Raw genomic sequence first — 21,436 nt, 5'->3', positions numbered from 1 at the left:
AATCTTCTATTTTAGTCACAACAAACAAACAGTCTTTCTCCGGGCCGGTTTTTGTAACACACTTTAACATGAAGGATAGTTCATGCATTCTCCCGCACTAGACTTACAGAGACCCAATATCACAGCTTTGATGAAGCTGCTTGTATTGGCTCAGTTAGGGATAAGATACAAGAAAATATTAACTGATATCAGGAGAATATCAGTCAATATTCTCTTGATGAGAGGCTTCATGCAAGTGAGTCACTTTCTGTAGTGTTCTGTACTGGTGGTATGACTGTTAAATAAAATAGTTAAAACTTCACATAAATTCTACCATCAATGTCAACCCATTTCTTTATTTCTGAAAGGTTACCGCCTTACATCTTTCCCTCTGCCATCTGTTTACTGCTTTAACTTGACGACTTTTTCCTTTCTCTCTTCCAGGCGATCACACCATTCTATGAAAAGAAAATGTACACATAACTACGTCGAACAAGTAATAGCATTCTGGTTATACCATCCCTTTCCATGACAGCCGCATTGTGTTACTCGAAGATTGGTTAGTGTTTAAATATATATGAGAACATGTGGCCAAAAGAAATACATGTCCCAGGTAACGTAAATTTTCGTGATTTCAAAACTTTTTGTCGAAACTTATGTCTATACTATCCAGTCAAAGTTGAGGACCCTACAACGCCAATATTTCAGAAGAACGAACTCCTCACCTTATCTCCATCGTGACTGGAAAGGAAGAACCAACAAACTCAACTCTTCAGACAAGCCTGCTCGACACGTATAGCCTTATCTTTCATACTGAGCGCTTGTCAAGGGGCCGTTTTTTCTCCACAGTGAAGGAAGTCAACAGAGAATTTAAGTTTACGAGTTACCAAGTGAATGACACCAGCCCGCCGTCCTTTTCCTTTTCGTTTTTGGCGGTTTCCTGCAGTAGTATTCATATTGCATTTTAATTTTTTCCCTTTACAGATAGAGTCGTATTATGGTTAGTAAAGGGATTTTTTATTCGATATCAATAATCATTGAACTACTCACTTGTCTTTTTATCAAGTCCGATAAAAGCTGTAGCTCACCCTGCTGCATGTCGTGTTTGGATTTGGCAGCATCGTTAACATGGACCGTCATGTCCCCTCTCGGCTTAATCTCTTTACGCACATACACTTTGAACTGTAAAACTTATTGGACATGAATGGAGGGGTAAGGATAGATGACCTATGAAAACGCAAATAAAGGTGAACATTTTTATTGGGTGAAATGAAGGGGAAAAATTGAAATTGACTATTATTGACCATTAATACTCCAGTCTTAGGATTAGGGTTTGGGTTAGTAAGTGCTCCCTATAAAAATTTTTGATATATTTGTGCACGACTGGCGGTAATTATCGCGATCTGATTGGCCAATTTGCCGTTGTTGACAAGAGTACAGACAAAATTGCTCGCGTCAACGTGTCACGCAATGGTCACGCAGGAGGACCGTTTTATTCGATGTCGATATTGTGGTGACGTCGATATTTGTTGCGGACTCACTTCGCTTTGCCTTGTGACCACTGTGACGACGAATATCGTTTTCGATAAATTACAGACTACGCTTAACCACTGTCAATTTGTCAAATATACTTGAGCGAGCATGTATAAGAGAAGTCACTTGGAATACATGCTCCCTTCATTCACTGCTTCTATGTAAATTGTAACTTCCTTCAGCCATTGATTTATATTATTACCCGTACGGACACACGCGCACCTTTATTGAAAAAAACAAACAAACAAACAAATAATAATAAAAAACATCATAAGAAATAGTGGAATAGTGGTGAATTTGCGCCCAGGGAGACGAGAGCTGCGTGATAATCTTCGAAATCGAAAAGAGAAAACCGAACAAAGAGGTTGTTAAACGAACGCGTCTAAAAGCCGGAAAAAGGTGGCACCGATTACCTGGACAAACCTTACCTTGGGTCTGAAAAGCCAAAGTCCAAACGTATGCTGCATGTAACCTTTAACAAAATACTCCATAAACTGTTCAAGTGGAGGGATAGTCACTTTCACGGTCAGTTTCTTGGATATAGGTACAGGAAGGGAAGAGCCATTACTTTCCTGAAGAATTTGTTGACATCGTCCTTCGATTGATGAGCCGACTGGAATCTAAGCTCTTGAATACATCAATAGTAAAAGTAAATCAGGGCATCTTGCGCAATTGACAACATTACATGTACCTTAATTACAGAAGACCTCTGCCAATCTTTTTTGCAACAGGGGTGTTATCTATTCTTTAGGTGCACTGAGCTTTACCTAAAGTCAACGCTTTGCAAACCAGTAGCCTAGGAGGTCTATAACCATTCGAGTTATGAGTTATCTTCAACTTAAGCGTACCATTCTCCACAGCGGTTGGGTCCAGTGAAACAAACATCCTTGAAGTGCTAGGTCAGACATTAAATGCCAGAAAACTGACCACAGCCTACTTTAAAAATCCAACACCACCTTCTTGACCGTGGTGAAGAAGAGAGTAGATCAGGAACTGATCGAAGCTTCTACAAAAAGGAGAAAAAAGTTTTAAACTCACATTTAAGGAAAATCAGATTTTCCATACTCGATGATCATTCTTACTAAAAATATAACATCTAAAGTTAAAAGCTTTGTAGTTCAACGTTCGATAATTAAGTAAATACTCTGATCTTCTACCACCTAGCGGAAATTTCGATATTTCAACCCGTTTATGAACATGAACAGGAAGGAAACTTGCTTGGTTAGTTTACTTCTTTTTAAAAATGCATTTACGAAGAAAAGCTGCGTAAATGGAATGCGGCAAGGTTTAAAGGTAACGTCAGCGTACCAGGTCGTCGCTGGGCAAAGTTGGCCAAGAAGCTGAGGTACTGCTTGGATCTGACGTGGATGTCAGCCTGCAGAAAATTTAGTGGTATGTACTCCTGGTCCAGTTCGAAACCAAGGTCTATGGACCGTACCATATTTTCGCACCAAATGAAGAGTTTCACCTGCCTTTAGTAACTTGTTAAAGTCAATGAACGCAGTTATCGTGACGTAACATGCACAAAAAAGGTACTACCCCGCAAATAACCTCAGATCGGTTACTCAAAAATCACAAATTTCTCTATAATTTATTATCGCCTGACCCGAAGTCCATTAATGCGAACTCCCCGTCAACTCAAACTAATTTTACTTTCACATAGCTCAAAGTTACTCTTATCACTCGAACTTTAGGTGAAAATGTCAGGCGATTGACGTCAAAGTTTCAGAACATAGCGGACTGTCAGGACACGTCCCAATCAAGAGTGAGATAACTGAAGCAAAAATCCATCGGCGAAATTGAGATTCTCACCTCCATAAATGAACGTTATCATGAATCTAATGTTTGTCTCGTGAAAAAAGATTGCACCTTTATGGAAATGGTTATTAAAAGATGCAATTGAGTGCAAATCGCGCTAATAAAAAAAATTGTCTTTAAATATCCTTGCCCTTTACAATAGTTTGATTTTCTTCTGCGTTGATGAAAGTTATTTGCGCGAAATGAAAACAATTTTTCAGCAAATGAATGTCTGAAGGAGCTCTTTCTTTTATTCTGCTCTTGAACGTCATTTAAAATGCAATTATCGGTATTGAACGCTCCCTTCGCACAATTGTAGACTTTTTCATCTAAGTGAAAGTATAGGTGGTATGAATACGTGCAAATTTATGATTGTGATGCATTTTTCCCAATGATTAACACATGTTATTACATTTTACAAAAAAAAGTTTGAGGAATTTTAACCGTGACTCAAATCCACTTAGAGCCATCATGTGTGCCATACTTGGGACATAAGTTTTAATTGTAGGCATGGTTATACTTCACTGTGCGCAACGCCATGTATTTCAGTGAAGCTCCATTACTATTATTTATCATATAAACTACGGTGTCTTAGAAGGATTTACATCCCTGAAAAAATCCGTACCAACACACGTGAGAAAATGAGATTTTTTTCACGTGCGTTTGATATCGTTAATCAGCGCTGATACGTTACACGCCTTTCGCTTCACTCGTCTTTCGCGCCACTCGGTCAGGTTGATGAATGAACGGCAAAGTCTTCACCGTTCTCAATCCAAGGTCATTTGTCAGAATTTCTTGGATTATGGCGGCTAAAACAATTTAAAATTCCGTATCGCTTACGGACAGTGACGTTTAAAACTTTTCTAGACAGGGAAAAAAACGAAAATAAGAAAAGAAAGTTACGTATTCAGTGGCTGTGGTAATGGCATTTCTCTTCGCTGAGATCGAAAATCGACTGTCAGAAGATTTGCCACAGGCCGATTTTGGCCTGTGGCAAATTTTTTGAAAGACTTCTGCTGTCGGTAAGGACCAAGTCAAAGCTGAGATTTTGCAAGTTGAAAACTACGCCCATTGTTCGTTTTTGTAATAATTCGACGCATTTTTTCATCTTGAGTCCTAGCGCCAACGCACTTCATAATTTTTTTGGGGAGTATTGTCGATCCTTTTATTTCATTCGTTTATAAAGTTGACTTTTCTCGCCAGTATTGTGTTTATATGACAAGAAAAATAGAGAAACTTCATATCCACGCGCGTCCATGTATTAATCTCTGATGAAACGAATCAATAATTGACAAAAGTGAAGGAATATCAGTTGTGAATGAACAGCATAAAGATGTATTTGTAACTTTTTTTTTATTGGACTATATCTGAGTGATTTACAGGTGCTCAACGATAAAATTATCTGCTCATAACGACTGAGTACTTAAATATAATTTCTGATTTTTTCAGATACAGATCAACCCTCAACGATCCCATTGTGATTTTACAATGATCCATAATGTGTGCTTACCAGGAAAGCGCCCTTCAGACCTCCATATCTGTATGGCCCAATTTGCTCCTCAGGGATGGGTAAAACCAGCTCAGATTTTTGTGTAACAAAATTGACAAAATTACAACTCTGTATGGCCCTATTAATTAACAGATCTACATTTGGGACAGACTTCGGTCATTTTTATTGATGTTCGTTCATCTAAGCAACAGTTTGAAAATGTTTTAATATTCGAATCAACACCTTGTTACTGCAAAAATAGCTAATTTCATTAATGACTTGCTTGTGTACACACGCCATTCCGTACTCTTCGACAATATCACAACCAAAAAGACGTTTGAATCATGTCAATTGTCTCGAAAGCCGCCAAAAGTATTTTTTTATCGTAAAATCAATAGTTTTCACCGCTATATTAATGATTCCCACGAGATCACAGCGTTTTTATACTTGATCTATGCTTCAGATCCTTAAAGTGCAGGAAAGACTAGCACATGATCGAATGAAATGGAATGCAAAAACAGCACGAGATACCAACGTAACGATCGAAGGAAAGAAAATCATAAAGTACCCAAGATATCAACGCAACAATCGATTACAAGTAAATCCTAAAAGTGCGCCAGAAACTGACGTAACAATCGAATGTAAGACACTCCTTGCGCGCGCTGAGGTCAGCAATTTCGGTGGCATTTGAAATTAGCCAAAAAAGTTGCCAGTTGAAGATACTGAAGCCTACTAGGAGATGATTAGAAAGAATCAGGAGACATTCTGAGAAATTTTATTTCAGTCAATTTACCATTTCGGTTTGAGCTCGTTTTTTGGCAATGCTGCCGACTGAAAAACCATCATTCGCTATCATTCACTCGTTGAAACTGCAAGAACTATCATGAACTATCATGTGGAATATGAATATAAACAAACTCCATGATAGTCAATGATAGTCAATAATAGTGCATGATGGTTACTATGACCGTTTGAACGAGGCTTAAGAATGTGCGAGACACCAAAGTAACTTTCGAATGAAGGAGTAGCTTAAAATGCGCGAGATGCTAGCGTAACAATCGAATGAAAAAGAATCTTAAAAGTACCCGTGCTACTAATGTAACAATCGAACGAAAGATAATCTAAAGATGTGCGTAATACATACAAAAGCGCGAGTAGATATGGAATTTCTCTTCGAGTGTTTAACTCAATCGATCACGAGTGAGATGTCGAATTGAACACGAGAAAAGAAATTTCATATCCACGAGCAAGCATGTATTATTTTATTAATCATACAAACACAATAGCCATTTACCGGCGAGAACAGTCGACTTTATTACTTAATGAAAATAAAAGGATCGATAATCCCCGATAAAATCATAAAGTGCGTTGGCGCACTCGAGCTCAAGATGAAAACATGCGTCAAATCATTACAAAAACAAACAACGGGCGCAACTTTTAACGTACAAAATTCAGCCGCAAGAAATGCCATTACCACGGCCATTGAATACGTAACTTTCGGTTTCTCTTTTCGTATTTCGGTTTTCTTCCCCATCTAGGAAAGTTCGACCGTCACTGTCTGTAAAAGAGACAAATTTTTTGGTGTTTTGGCAACCATAATCGGAAAAAATTCCGACCAACCACCTTGGATTGAGAACGGTGAAGACTATGCCGTTTATTTGTCAACCTGACCGACGCGAGAGGCAAGTGACGTGTAAGCAGCTGATTGACAATATCAAAACACACGTAAAAAAAGTATCGTATTTTTTCACGTGCGTTGTTACGGCTTTTCTCAAGGCTGGAGATTCTTGAAAAACACCGTAGTTCACATTATAAACTAAAACACAGCAGTTCATATTATAAACTAATGTAAAACACGAATGAAAAAGAATCCTAACAGAATGCGAGATTCCAACGTAACAATCGAGAGTCTTAAAGGTCTTTAACACTCAACGAATCAATTGATCGGGAGATAAGCCTAAAAGTCTGCCAGGTACTAACGCAACTAACTTATGGAAGAGAATTCTAGAAAAGCGCGAGATACGAACCAAATAACCCTATGAAAGAGAATATTCGAAGAGCACGAGACACCAACGTAACAATTCAATGAGAGAGAGTTCTAAAAGTGCGCGAGATACTAATGTAAAAATCGAATAAAATGGAATCCTTAAAGTGCACGTGATATTACCATAGATATCAAATGTAAGATAATCTTAAAGTGCGCGAGATAACGACGTAACAATCCAATGAAAGATAATTTTTTAAGTGCGCGAGATCCTACCTTAACAAGTGAATGAAGGCAATCCTAAAGAGTGCGCGACATAGAAGGTAACAATCGAAACTAAAACAATCCAAAAAGTGCGCAAGAAACTGACGAAAGGTAAGGTAAGGTAAACTTTATATTACCAGGTAATAATACGATGAAAGCAATCCTCAACGTGCGCGAGACACTAAAGGTCTTAAACACTCACTAATTATAAGGTTTTGACATCATGTCAAAACCTTAGTGAATCCTAAGATAACCTTGTACTTCTATTCCCTGTATATTAATTAAGAACATAATTAGACTATATGTAATTTATTAACCATCTTATACTAGTTTTACTTCTAACATGTGACCCACCTAGACTAGCCCTAAATCTAGCAGTTGGCGCTTGAAAACCTGTAAATATTGCTCCAAGAAATAAATGTAATTAGAATACTAACGTACCATCCTCCACAATGCTTGCGTCCAGTGAAACTGTCATCCTTGAAGTGCTACGTCAGGCATTAAATGCTGAAAAACTGACCACAGCCTGCTTTAAAAATCTAACACCACCTTCCAAACCGGTGGTGAAGAAGAGAGTAGAGAAGGAACTGCTCGAAGTTCCTACAAAAAGGAGAAAAATTGACAAACTCATATTTAAGGAAAGTGAGATTTTCTGTATTTGATGGTCATTCTTACTTAATATAACATTTATAATTAAATAGCATTCGAAAGATTCTCGGATCTTCTACCACCTCACGGAAATTTCGATATTTCTCTCCAATCATGAATATGAACAGGTAGTAAACTTGCTTGGCCAGTTCACTTCTTTTAACAAATGCATTTATGAACAAGAGCTGCGTAAATGGAATGCGGCAAGGTTTAAAGTTAACGTCAACGTACCAGGTCGTAGCACGGCAAAGTAGCCCAGAAGCCGAGGTGCTGCTTGGATCTGACCTGGATGTAGCCTGCAGAAAATTTAGAGGTATGTACTCCTGGTCCAGTTCGAAACCAAGGTCTGTGGATCGTCTGACATGCAGAAGTGTCTCACCTGCCTTTAGTAGCTTATTAAAGTTAACGAACGCATTTATCGTGAAGTAAAATGCACCAAAAGAAAATACGAAAATCACAAAATTACAAAAATTACAGAATCCGATGTCCTTTGGATTTGACCCTACTTTCCTTATCATCTGTTACCAGCTGATTCCGAGTCGGTTAACTCGAAATCCCCGTCAACTCAAACTAATTTTACTTTCACTTGGCTCAAATTTACCCTTATCCCTCGAAGTTTAGCTGAAAATATCAGTCAGTCGATTAATGTCGATGTTTCAGGAGATGGTGGACTGACACATCATAATCAGTAAAGTGAGGTAACTAAAGCATAACTCCATCAGCCAATTTGAGATTCTTACCTCCATAAGTGAACGTGGATTGTTTCCTTTATGGAGATGGTTGTTAAAAGATGCAATCGATTGTTTGTAAATCGCGTTAATAAAAGTCTTCTCTTTAAATATGCTAACCATTTATTTGACTTTGATTGTCTTCTACGTTAATAAACGTTGTTTGGACGAGATGAGAATAGTTTATCGATAAACAAATTTCTGAAGGAGCTCGTAATTGTGTGATTCTGCTGTTGATAGTTATTTCGCGAAATTGTAGCTTTTTTCATCTCAGTAAAAGTATAGGTAGTATGTCTACTTACAAATTTTTAATTGTAATAAACTTTTCCCATGTAATAACGCATTAAACAAGTTTTCAAGGAATTGTAACCCCAGTTCTCTTAGAATCTTAAAACTTCAGGCACTATTTATCACCTGCGAAATTGTTTTTTTTTTTTAATTTTAAAAATTGGTATTTCTTCACTCCGCAAAACGACATGTATTTCAACGAGTCTTGACTACTTTCATTTAAATCCAATTCCCCTTGATACAAAACAAATCAAAAAGGGAAATTAAAATTAATGCGAATGAAAGCAAAAGGAGTATTTGTGATATCTTCAAAATTTTTATCGGGCCCTATACGACAGATATACTGGTAATCAGTGGTAATTCATCGCTCATAATGGCCGATACTTAAATAAAATTTCTGATACGTTGACAGAAAAAATTTTCTTTTTCCACAAAGGTGCGTGCTCGGCAGACCTTCATATACGCATGACACAATTTTCTATTCAGCGATAGGTGAGACCAGCTCGGATTTTTGTCTGAACAAGACAAAATTTTAGGTCCGTCTAACCTTAGTAATTAACAGATCTTCATTTGTGACAGACTTCAGTTTCGGTCTTTTAAATTTGTTTAACTTTGTTTATTATTGTGCTCAGCCTAATACGTTTGTTTAATTTGAATCGACAGATTTGGTTGGTTACCTCTTCCCGCTTGCTTTTTTTTTTTTTGCCCGGATTTAACAAAGTGGTTTTTTAGTCCAAGTTTATGAATAAAACATTAACTCAGAACATGAAAGCGGAACGGGAACTTGCAACGGCAACTTGCAACGGGAACTTGCAACGGGAACTCGGAACATGAACTCGGAACATGAACTCGGAACATGAACTCGGAACATGAACTCGGAACATGAACTCGGAACATGAACTCGGAACATGAACTCGGAACATGAACTCGGAACATGAACTCAGAGCATGAACTCAGAGCATGAACTCAGAGCATGAACTCAGAACATGAACTCAGAACATGAACTCAGAACATGAACTCAGAACATGAACTCAGAGCCTCAGCTGAGAGCCTGAACCGAGAACCTGAGCTGAGAGCCTTAACTGAGAACCTGAACTGAGAACCTGAACTGAGAGCCTGAACTGAGAGCCTGAACTGAGAACCTGAACTGAGAGCCTGAACTGAGAGCCTGAACTTAGAGCCTGAACCGAGAACCTGAACTGAGAGCCTGAACTGAGAACCTGAACTGAGAGCCTAAACTTAGAACATGAACTGACACAGAATTAATTGACAGGACTAACTGAAAGCCTGAAATGAGAGCCTGAGTCGAGAGCCTTAAATGGAGGTTCGTAACCGTCAGCCGTCAAAATGAATATAATTTTTACCGTCATTCTTCACAAGTGCAGCTCGATATTACACGTCAAAAACGGTTTGAGGGTCTTTCGAATCTCTCCATTCTGGCAGCTTGCTGCAAACGACAGTTTTCGATCTGAAAGAATCTGTAAAATGCTAAACTAGTGCCAAGGTTTCCAAAAAATGCCTAGTTTTCGCCTATATAAGCGACTGTTTAAAAATATCATATTCAAATTACTACTTTTTCCTTGAAAAATAGCTAACTTCATAAATCACTTGCTTGTGTGCACGCCATTGAGTATCATTCGACATGATCACAACCAAAAACACTTTTGACTCATGTTTAGTGTCCTGAAATTCGTTAAAAGCAATTTTTTTTTCGCAAAACTCTTCCTCGGGAGTTTTCGTCTTTGAAAATGAATCCTAAATGTACGCCTGACACTAAGAGAACAATCGAATGAAAAGAGAATCCTTAATGTTTGCGAGATACTAACGTTCAAATCGAATGAAAGAGGTTCCTAAAAGTCTCCAAAACATCAACTAATCTATGGATCGCAAGAGAAGCCTTAAAGTGTGCGAAATAACAATCGCGTACAATCGGAAGAGAAACTGAAAAATGCCCAAGATACAAATGTAGCAATCGAATGAAAGAGAATCTTAAAAGTCTCCAGCGTAACAATCGATTAAAAGGGAAGCCTTAAAGTGCGCAAGATACTAACGTAGCAATCGAATCTAAAATAATCCTATAAATAAACACTGGTAACTTCGAAAGATGAAGCATCCTAAAAGTGCACAAAACATTAACCTACCAATTAATTAAGAGATAATACTGAAAGTGTGCGAAAAACTGATGTACCAATCAAACGAAAGAAAATGATCTAAAGTGCGCCAGGTACCAACGTGACAAGCCGATGAAAGACAATAGTAAAAGTGGGCGAAAGATTAATGTAGTAGGCCGATGAAAGAATATCTTAAACGTGCGCGAAAGACTAAAATAACAATCAGGTGAAAGAAAATCTAAAGTGCGCAAGATATTAACGTAACAATTCAATGAAAGAGAATGTTAAAAGTGCGCGAGATACTAACGTAAACGGCAATCTATCGTAACGTGAAACTATCATAATAACTTAATGAAGCAAATTCCTTAAAGTGTGCCACGTACTACCGTAACAGACCTATGAAATAGGATTCTAAAAGTCCGCGCGAAACGGAGCATCAATCCTACCAAAGACAACATTTAAAGTGCGTGATACACTAAAGTAACAATCCAATGAAAGAGAGTTTTAAAAGTGCGAGTGATACTAATGACAAAATCGAAAAAAAAAATCCTTAAAGAGCAAGTGATACTACCGTAACAATCCAATAAAAGAATCCTAAAAGTATGCCACATACTTACGTCACGATCTAATCATTTTCAATCGAATCTAAAACAATCCCAAAAATGCACGCGAATCTGACGTAACAACCCAAAAGAAGAGAATCTCAAAAGAGCGCGAGATACAAACGTAATAACCGAATGAAAGATAATCCTTAAGGTACGCGAGATACTAACATGTTATAACCTTAGCGAGTCCAAATATAACTATATACTTCTATTCCCTGTCAAATACTGTAAATTTATTTCTTCTGCAACAGTAAATTTAAAAAATTACCAATATGATTAGACATTAATTAATTTGTAAACGCTTAGGTAATAGTTTAATAATACCCACCTAAACCACCACTAAAGCTAACAGAGGACTCATGAAAACCTGTAAATAATAACCCAAGAAATAAATGTAATCAGAATACAAACGTACCATCCTCCACATTGCTTGCGTCCACTGAAACTGACAACCTTGAAGTGCTTCGTCGTGCATTAAATGCCGGTAAACCGACCACAGGGACTTATGAAAAAGTATAACACCACCTTCCAAACCGGTGGTGAAGAAGAGAGTAGAGAAGGAACTGCTCGAAGTTCCTACAAAAAGGAGAAAAATTGACAAACTCATTTAAGGAAAGTGAGATTTTCTGTATTTGATGGTCATTCTTACTTAATATAACACATAAACTTGCCTGGCCAGTTCACTTCTTTTAACAAATGCATTTATGAACAAGAGCTGCGTAAATGGAATGCGGCAAGGTTTAAAGGTAACGTCAACGTACCAGGTCGTAGCACGGCAAAGTATCCCAGAAGCTGAGGTGCTGCTTGGATCTGACTTGGAAGTCGGCCTGCAGAAAATTTAGAGGTATGTACTCCTGATCCAGTTCGAAACCAAGATCTGTGGGCCGTCTGGCCATATTTTCGCACCAAATGACAAGCAGAAGTGTCTCACCTGCCTTTAGTACCTTATTAAAGTTAATGAGCGCAGTTGTCGTGACGTAACATGCACAAGAAAGGTACTACCCCGCTAATATTTTAAACTCGGTTTACCCAAACGAAATACGATTTCCCCTGGATTTGGCCCCATTTTCTCCAGCATCCATTATCAACTGACTCGAACTGTGTTTACTCGAACTCCCCGTCAACTCAAACTAAATTTGCTTTCATTTGGCTAAAAATTACAAACATAACTTGAACTTTTGGTGAAAACGTCGGTCGATTAATGTCGACGTATCAGAACATAGCGGACTAGCACGTCCCAAACAAGAGAGAGGCAACTGAAGCATAAATACATTAGCGAATTTGACATTCTTACCTCCACATATGAATGTTATCATGGATCTAATGTTTGTCTCATAACAAAAAAGATTGTTACCTTTGTGGAGATGGCTATTAAAAGATGCAATTGTTGTTCTTTTTTTAATGCATATCGCGCTAATAAAAATCTTGTCTTTAAATATGCCGGCCATATAGTAAATTTTGATTGTTTTCTGGATTAGTAAATGTTATGTGGGCGAGATGAAAATAATTAATTGGTAAATAATGTCTGAAGAAGTTCGCATGTGTGTGATTTTGCTGTTGAACATCATTTAAAATGGAAATATCGTTATTGAAAGCTCCTTTTCCAAGTGCGCAAGATACTGACAAATTAAAAAAAAAAAAAACTCAGCAATATTATTAGACAATAAGTAATTTGTGAACGCTTTTATGGTAGTTTTACTTCTAACATGCGACCCATCTATACTGGCAATAAAGCTAACAGTGAGCGCATGTAACCATGTAACCAGAATACTAACGTACCATCTTCCACACTGCTTGAGTCCAGTGGAACAGACATCCTTGAAGTGCTTAGTCAGGCATTAAATGCTGCAAAACTGACTGCAGCCTGCTTTAAAATCTAACACCACCATCCCAACTGGTGGTGAAGAAGAGAGTAGATCAAGAACTGCTCGAAGGTCCTACAAAAAGGAGAAAAAAGTGTCAAACTCATATTTAAGGAAAATCAAATTTTCTGCATATGATGGTCATTTTTACTTAATAACATTTATAAATAAATAGCATTCGAAAGTTAATTCTCTGATATTCTACCAACTCACGGAAGTTTCGGTACTTCTTCACGGTCATGAACATGAAGAGACAGGTAACTTGCTTGGCCAATTCACTTCTTTTTACAAATGCATTCAGAAAGAAAAGTTGCGTAAATGGAGTGCGGCAAGGTTTGCAGGTGATGTCAACGTACCGGGTCTTCGCTCGGCAATGGTGGCCTAGAAGCTGGGGTGCTGCTAACCTGGTCTGTGGATCATCTGGCCATAATTATTTTCGCATCAAATGACATGCAGAAGTGTCTCACCTGCCTTTAGTAACTTATTAAAGTTAATGAACGCTTCATCTTGAAGTACAATGCACCAAAAACGTAGTAACCCTCTAAAAACTCAAACCTAGTTAAATCAAATAAAATCCGATTTCCTTTGGGGTTGACCCAATTTTCTCTACCATCTATTATCAGTTGACTCCAAATCGATTAACTCGGGCTCCCCGTCAACTCAAACTTATTTTTCCTTCAATTGGCTAAAAATTATCCTTATAACTCGAACTTCAGGTGAAAACGTCAGCTGATTAATGTCAGAGTATCAGAACATAGCAAATGAATGTCTGAAGGAGCTATTGTTCCTGCAATTCTGCTCTTTAATATCGTTTGAAATGTAAATATCGTCATTGAACGCTCCATTCACGCAATTGTAGCTTTCTTTCGTCTCAGTTAAAATATATACTTACAAAAATAAGGATTGTAATATCCTTTTTTCTAATGATTAAGACATGTAAATAAATTTTACCAAAACAATTTTCCAAGGAATTGTAGCTTTCTTTCGTCTCAGTTAAAATATATACCTACAAAAATAAGGATTGTTATATTCTTTTTTCTAATGATTAACACATGTAAATAAATTTTACCAAAACAATTTTCCAAGGAATTGTAACCCCAGTCCTCTGAGAACCTTTATGAAAACATATGTTATCCGTGAAACAAGTTTTTTTTAATTGTAAACAAGGCATTATTTTACTCTGTGCATCGACATGTATTTCAATAAACCTTTATTATTATTATTATTATTATTATTATTATTATTATATTCTCCTTCATGAATTTAACCAATGAGTGATACGACTGAGGGGAATGAATAGCAAAAGGTGTATTTGTGACATTTTCATAATTTTGATCGGTCTATTTCTGACTAATAAACTGGTGGTGAGTGATATCCTGTAGACCACCATATCTGTATAACACAATTGAATATGCAGCAATAGATGAAGCCAGCTTAGATTTTGGTGTGGACACGACAAAGTTTAAAGTCCGCCTGAACTTAATGAATAACAGATCTACATTTGTGATAGAATTCAGTCTTTGAAATTTGCTTTTTTGCAATAAAAGTCAATAAAAGTGTGATGAGTCTGCGTCAAAGTTTATTGCGCTCAGCCTGATGCGTTCGTTTCATTTGAATTGACAGGTTTAGCTGGAAAGCTCTTCTTATTTGCTTTTTTTCCTTTTTTGAATGAACAAGCGCTTCTTTTTTTCGAAGTTTATGGATGAAACATGAACGCAAAACACAAATCGGAACGTGAACTCGGAACATGAACGCAGAACATGAACTCAGAACATGAACTCGGAACAGGAACTCGGAACAGGAACTCGGAACGGGAACTCGGAACGGGAACTCGGAACGGGAACTCGGAACGGGAACTCGGAACGGGAACTCGGAACATGAACTCTGATCATGAACCCTGAACAAGAACCCGGAACAGAAACCCAGAACAGAAACTCGGAGCATGACCTCGGAGCATGACCTCGGAGCATGACCTCGGAGCATGACCTCGGAGCATGACCTCGGAGCATGACCTCGGAGCATGACCTCGGAGCATGACCTCGGAGCATGACCTCGGAGCATGAACTGAGAGCCTGAACTGAGAGCCTGAACAGAGAGCCCGAACAGAGAGCCCGAACAGAGAGCCCGAACAGAGAGCCCGAACAGAGAGCCTGAACGGAGAGCCTGAACTGAGAGCCTGAACTGAGAGCCTGAACTGAGAGCCTGGACTGAGAGCCCGAGCTGAGAGCCTAAACTAAGAACATGAACTGAAAACATGAATTGCGAGCATGAGCTGAGAAAATTAACTGAGAGCACAAACTGATAGCCTTAACTGAGAGCCTTAGTCAAGAGCCTTAAATGGGGCTATCAATACCATGTAACCGGCACCCGTCAAAATGAATAAATTTTTACCGTCAGCCTTCACAAACGGTTTCAAAGTCTTTCCATGTGTTTCGAATCTCTCGATTTTAGCAGCTTGCTAACAAAAGTTTTCGACCTGGAGGAATCTTTAAAATGGTTAACTTGTCTCAAGGTTTCCAAAAGTTCCTGGTTTATAGTCGTTTTCATTGATTTTCACCTATGTAAGCGACAGTTTGTAAATAATTTCATATTCAAATTAAAACTGTCTCACTGAAAAATTGCAAACTTCGTTAATAACTCGCTTGTGTACACGGCATTGCGTACCATTCGATAAGATCATAACCAAGAACACGTTTCAATCATGTCGGGAGTTTTCGCCTTCTTCCGAAGTCTTTGCACAAACACGGGGAGCCGATTACCGGTAATTCATTCAAAACACACCACTTCCTTTCGCTAGAGAAATACTGAAGAGATCCGAACATGATTCATTACTTATAATAAAAACAAAGAAAAACTTAAGCTTAATTTTAACGCACAGAAATACATCTTCCAAATAAACGTCAACTGTCAACCGTCAACCGCTCTGAAACTGGGAGCCTGAACAGAGAAACTGAACTAAAATTCGAAACTCAGAACATGAACTAAGAGCTCAAAATTCGAGTCTGAACTGTAAGCATGAACTAATGACGTGAACCGCGTGCATGAGCTTAGAACCTGAAAGTTATTTTATCATCATTGAGCGATAAATTTGACAATAATGGATCAATGTGTTAGCATGCTTTATCGAGATACGAAGCACGAAACTACGGTTTTTTCATTTCGGAGCATTGTACTTGACTCACTAAGAAATAGAGAAATACCAGCCACAAAAACTCGAGGAAAAGCAAAAACACAGAACGATAAGTACACGAAGAAGGAAAACGAAACTTACTGCTGCAATGACGCGGGAAACGAAGCTCATCACCGTTACGTAGCGTAACCCAACCTCACAAGGTAACGAAGAAGATTGAATGTGAAAGCAAAAAAGCAGAAACAAAGGAACTATATTTGCATATAGCGCGAAATAAGAGCGTGCAAATTTCACATCACTGAAAGGGGGGTTACGTCACCGAAAAAACAACAACGGAAATATGATCATAACTGTAACGTCTTGAATTACATCTGTTTAAAGCAAATCCTGGTCACTGTACGTGTAACTAATTTTCATTTCCATGATTTGCAAATGTTAGGAGTACCACTTAAAATGCCCAGCCCTCAATAAAAATATAGAAATAAAAATTAAACAAATCCTATAAGATCTAGGCGCTTGCTAATTATATACCTCCTCGTTTGTGTTTTTTTGTTAGGTTTGTTAGCGTTTTTCTTCGTCACGTTTCTCATGATACCGCACGTTACTTCGCCTCGCACTTAATCACTTTTCAAGTCAGTGTGCCTAAAGTCGCCCTGGAAACCACGCCACTGAATGAAAATGTGGAATTGTTCACATTCCGCAGGGTTTTGTTGAGTCAGAATTAAAACCTATTTGTTGAATGACGAAAGCGGAGTTTTTATCCATATATTGAGGTCTTCAAAGCGTCGAGCCTTCAATGAATCATATGAAAATTAAAATTTGGTCGAAATCGGTGTTTCCTAAGTGAAATTTAGTTTTGATCAATGACACTGAGCCAGGTTCAATACATTTTGATATCGAAGCGAACTGTAAAAAGGCATAAACGCGGAATTTAGCGGGTATTCAGATTGGTGGAATTGTGAGGGACAACAGGAAACGCGAGCAAAGAGCTGTGCTGATGTCTGCCGGGATATTTATATGGATATGTCGAGTACGAAACAGTGAAATGAATAACTGGTGAGTACTATAGAATATCTTTTCACGAACTAAAGTAACACCCCGAATACTAGAAGGACTTTTTGCCTTTTGTAAGCCTTCAGTCTTTTTCCAGAAGCTTTTCACCTAAATCAAGGGTGAGTTGAATACAGAACGCGCGACAAGCGCAGTCATTTGTACTCGATAGCTTATACCTGGGCGTCTGATTTAGTTCGGTCTCTCCTTGAAGTATAATGTTTCAAAGGGAAATTGTCTCAGGTTGTAAAACGTAAATGTTAGGCTCGTGTCTACCAGAAAAGATAAAGAGTAAAGCGAAAGAATTCCAACCGAGATCCTGCAAAATCGAACGCTCATTCCAATTTGACTGTAGAGGTAAAGAAGGAAGAGGAGGACCCACTGGAAAATCTACGAAGTCGACTGAATTATGCAAAAGTATAGACGCGAATCTATTGCAAAACATCGTCAACGCAGAATGCGGACCCTCTTGAAGTTTTCCTACAGTATTTTGAATTGGTGAAGCCGTCAGCTTTTGGTAATTTTCGATCTACTGTAACATCTAAAAGGACTCCCAGTCAGCCTAAAGTGAATCCATTACCGTATTTGGTTGAATTTGAATCACGGGAACAGCGGAGACCTCGAAAGAGGCAGATCTATGTAGAGGCAGCAGTAGACGGCCCCCATTTTGTTTACACTGGAAAAAAGCTAACAGCTCAGATGAAATTCTTCACTTACGTTCCGCTAGGTAAGTTTTGTGGTGAAGACTGCACTTTTTTTGAATGGGGTTTCTAAGCAAAGTCGTATGGAGGTTTCTTGTGTTTCCAGTGACTCAGTCGTGTGGCTTAGTTCGGGGACTTTAGGCCATCCAGCAAAGTACGTTTTTTCTACAAGCGTATAAAATTAGCATTTTCTATTTGCAAAAATACTACAACGTAACTTCACGATTGGTTATGTTTTAAAAGAGGCAATCGGCAATCAGTGTAGATAGGCCCTTTGTTTTAATGTCGTTATATTCTGGATCACGACACATTTTTAATTCATTCGTTTTTGTTTTAGTTGTAGCAAACAAACATTAACTACATTTTTTGTTAGACGGGACCATTCATAGAAATAAAAAGTTGTCTCTCTGGAACGGAAATAATGTATAACATACCTTGGTGTCTTCATCGTTTCAAATTATCTTTGACTCAACACACTGCATTTTAATTTCACTTAAATTAGCAAATTTTTCGGTATTTTGTCCAGATTGAAAAACTGCTTGTGCTGTGGGATTGCTGCAGTGGGGGCCAAGCTGCCAATCAAATTAAGAGAAAGTTTTGATTTTTCAATAACGTGCTCTCCGCACAAAATTTTTCAAACCCTTTACATTCCATCTTGTTCAACTTGTCAAATATTTTTCCTTTTCATCTTAATTGTTCAAAAACAATCTGCATTTTATGCATGACTTCTTCAACAATGAAACACCTCCCCAGCATCTAAAAATTATTTAGATATTCTTCAGAAAACACACCATTTCAGAGTCCAGAGCAAAACATGAAATAAATTCCCTTCAATAACTTGATGCAAAGATTTGGAATGGTCTTACCATATGTCTTCGTTCTTTACCTAAATAAAAATTTAAAACAGTGTTACGAAATCAGCTATTAGACATTTTGATGCAAGAGGATTCCGTACTTTGATTGATAAATTTAGAAAATTATGATCTTTTTAGTTTCATTTATGTGGCGTGTTGCTAAGGAAACTAAATTTTGTTGTTGTTGTTGTTATTGTTGGTCGATCCAAGGGGCTTTAACAACAATGTAAAAGAGCGCGGAAAAGAAAGCACCTTTTGGTAGTGTGCGATGCGACCAAAAAGGCTACTGTGCGTGAGAAAGAGGGCGGACATGGGAAAACAGAAACAAATTAATCGACAGTCAGCACCGCAAAACGGCACAGAAGGAAGATACCGATAACAATCTATTTACACTCACATGTCACCCTCACAACCACGCAGCGAAATCTATCATTCTCAGAAACTTTAAATTACCTCAAAATAATTCAGAGACAGGTACTTTCTTCTACAATTTATAAAATTTAATTCAAACGTGACAAAAATACAGGTAACTTTTTGGTCAGAAATTCTTCACAAATTAGTGACCAACCTGGAGCTATCAAATGCGCTCGCGCACGATGCAAAACCTGTCTTTTCATTCATAGCATGGAGAAAATTTCGGGACCCAGCGACTTATCAATATTACTGATCACTTTACGCATACCTCCGCCAATGTTCACTTCTTGAGAAACAAGAAGACGACTAAGTGACCGAAGGGCAAGCACGCATCCAAACCAGTCGCTAAACACTTTAATCTCCCTATTCTTTCTTTGGAGCATATGGCAGTCTTCGGCCTCTCTTTACAACTAGCTAATTCGGAAAGCCTGGAGCATAAATTCATCTTTCAAATCGGCTCTCTTAATCCCAACGGTATCAACGAACGCTTTTCATTCAACTTATCTATTCTTGTTTTTCTCGTCACTATGTTCCCACCAACAGCGCAGCTCCATCTTCTGCATACAAACATACACATCCCAAAATTCATCCATTTATTTTGAGGAAAGCCTCACGCTCGAAACGTCAGCCTCGAAACTCTACGCTGGCTAATTAACATTATCAACTCGGTTGAAGAAACCAAATCAACCCGTATTAAGCTGTATTCAAGCCATTTCCATGAGTGACAGTTTAATACGGGTTCGACTGTCTTGTGTCTCCTAAAGGGAACACGTTTAAACGCTGTTAACCTTTACAATCGTAGAGAGTTCCTAAAAATGACGTTCAGAGCGTTAGCCCATCTAACGCTGGATGGTTAGATGGACTAGATGGTTAGAAACTTATAACAACAAAGTGTCTACAAAGAGTGTCAGTATGTAAGAGCGAAGTTCGAAGGTAAGGCAAGTATTAAAGTTGCTTTGCATTACTCGTCATGATTAGTCGTGTGTTAGTGAACACGGCTAGGAGTTTGCATGTTGATTGAGACTTGTTATGGCTTCCCTGTGAAATTGCGTGTTGGTCCTAACAAATCATGTTTTCGACAGGAAATGAATACGTTCTGTGGCAAGGAAATTAGTCGAAAGATTTGGGGGCTAATGGTAAACGTGGTAGGAGGTGAACTTCCAATGTGGCGGAACCACCATAAACCTGACCAACGTACGTATTTCGTAAAAAGTACTACAAATCGTGCGTCGTTGCGCCCAGCCTTTCATAGTGTCCTTTCACAGTCAAGCCTTTCACTCGGAGAGAACAAAAAGTCAACGCTTTCGAAAGGAGATGATTTAAAAACGAGTAGATTGATTCAAGGACGAACTGGCTAAGGCGGGGGTCCAACGGTGGTTAAGCGAACTTGCAATAGGGCGACACCACCAGTTACCGTTCAAAATATAATGCGAAATTCATGTACAATTGTTATTAATCAATAACGAAAGCATTTAGTTGATCAACCAAAGTTGTAAATGCTGAAGGACAGCTCTAGACAATTTAAAACAAATTGCGTGTTTTCGATTCCGATCTTCAAGGCCAATTAAAGGACAGAATATCACGCATGTTTATAACTAAAAGAATAAAAATTGGAAAGGGGTGTTTTTTCCTGTGTGTAAGTGGTTGAAGGGATAAAAAACGCGCACGCATGTAAGCGGGACATACAACAGCGTGCAAGTAAGAAAACTCAAGATTACGCCACGAAGAAAAACGATCAAACCATTTACATATTCGGTACATTTTTATTAAACATTAACTCCCCCATCATATAAGGTTAAGAATTTGTGAGATAGTTGATAATTTGACCCAGTCCTTCCCCTGTAATTGTTTAAAGGCGACGTCTTCGGCCGACACTCTGTTGGTTGACGTCCACAACTTGACCTTTTTCGTTAATCTCTTCCATTCCGCTTTTGTCTTGCTCAGAAACACACTTGAACTGTCGACAGCGACACGCTCTAATCTCGAAAAAGTTTGTCGA

This window comes from Pocillopora verrucosa, chromosome 13 (genome assembly GCF_036669915.1).
Source record: "Pocillopora verrucosa isolate sample1 chromosome 13, ASM3666991v2, whole genome shotgun sequence".
Classification (NCBI taxonomy): domain Eukaryota; kingdom Metazoa; phylum Cnidaria; class Anthozoa; order Scleractinia; family Pocilloporidae; genus Pocillopora; species Pocillopora verrucosa.
Note: the sequence above shows the minus strand (reverse complement) of the source record.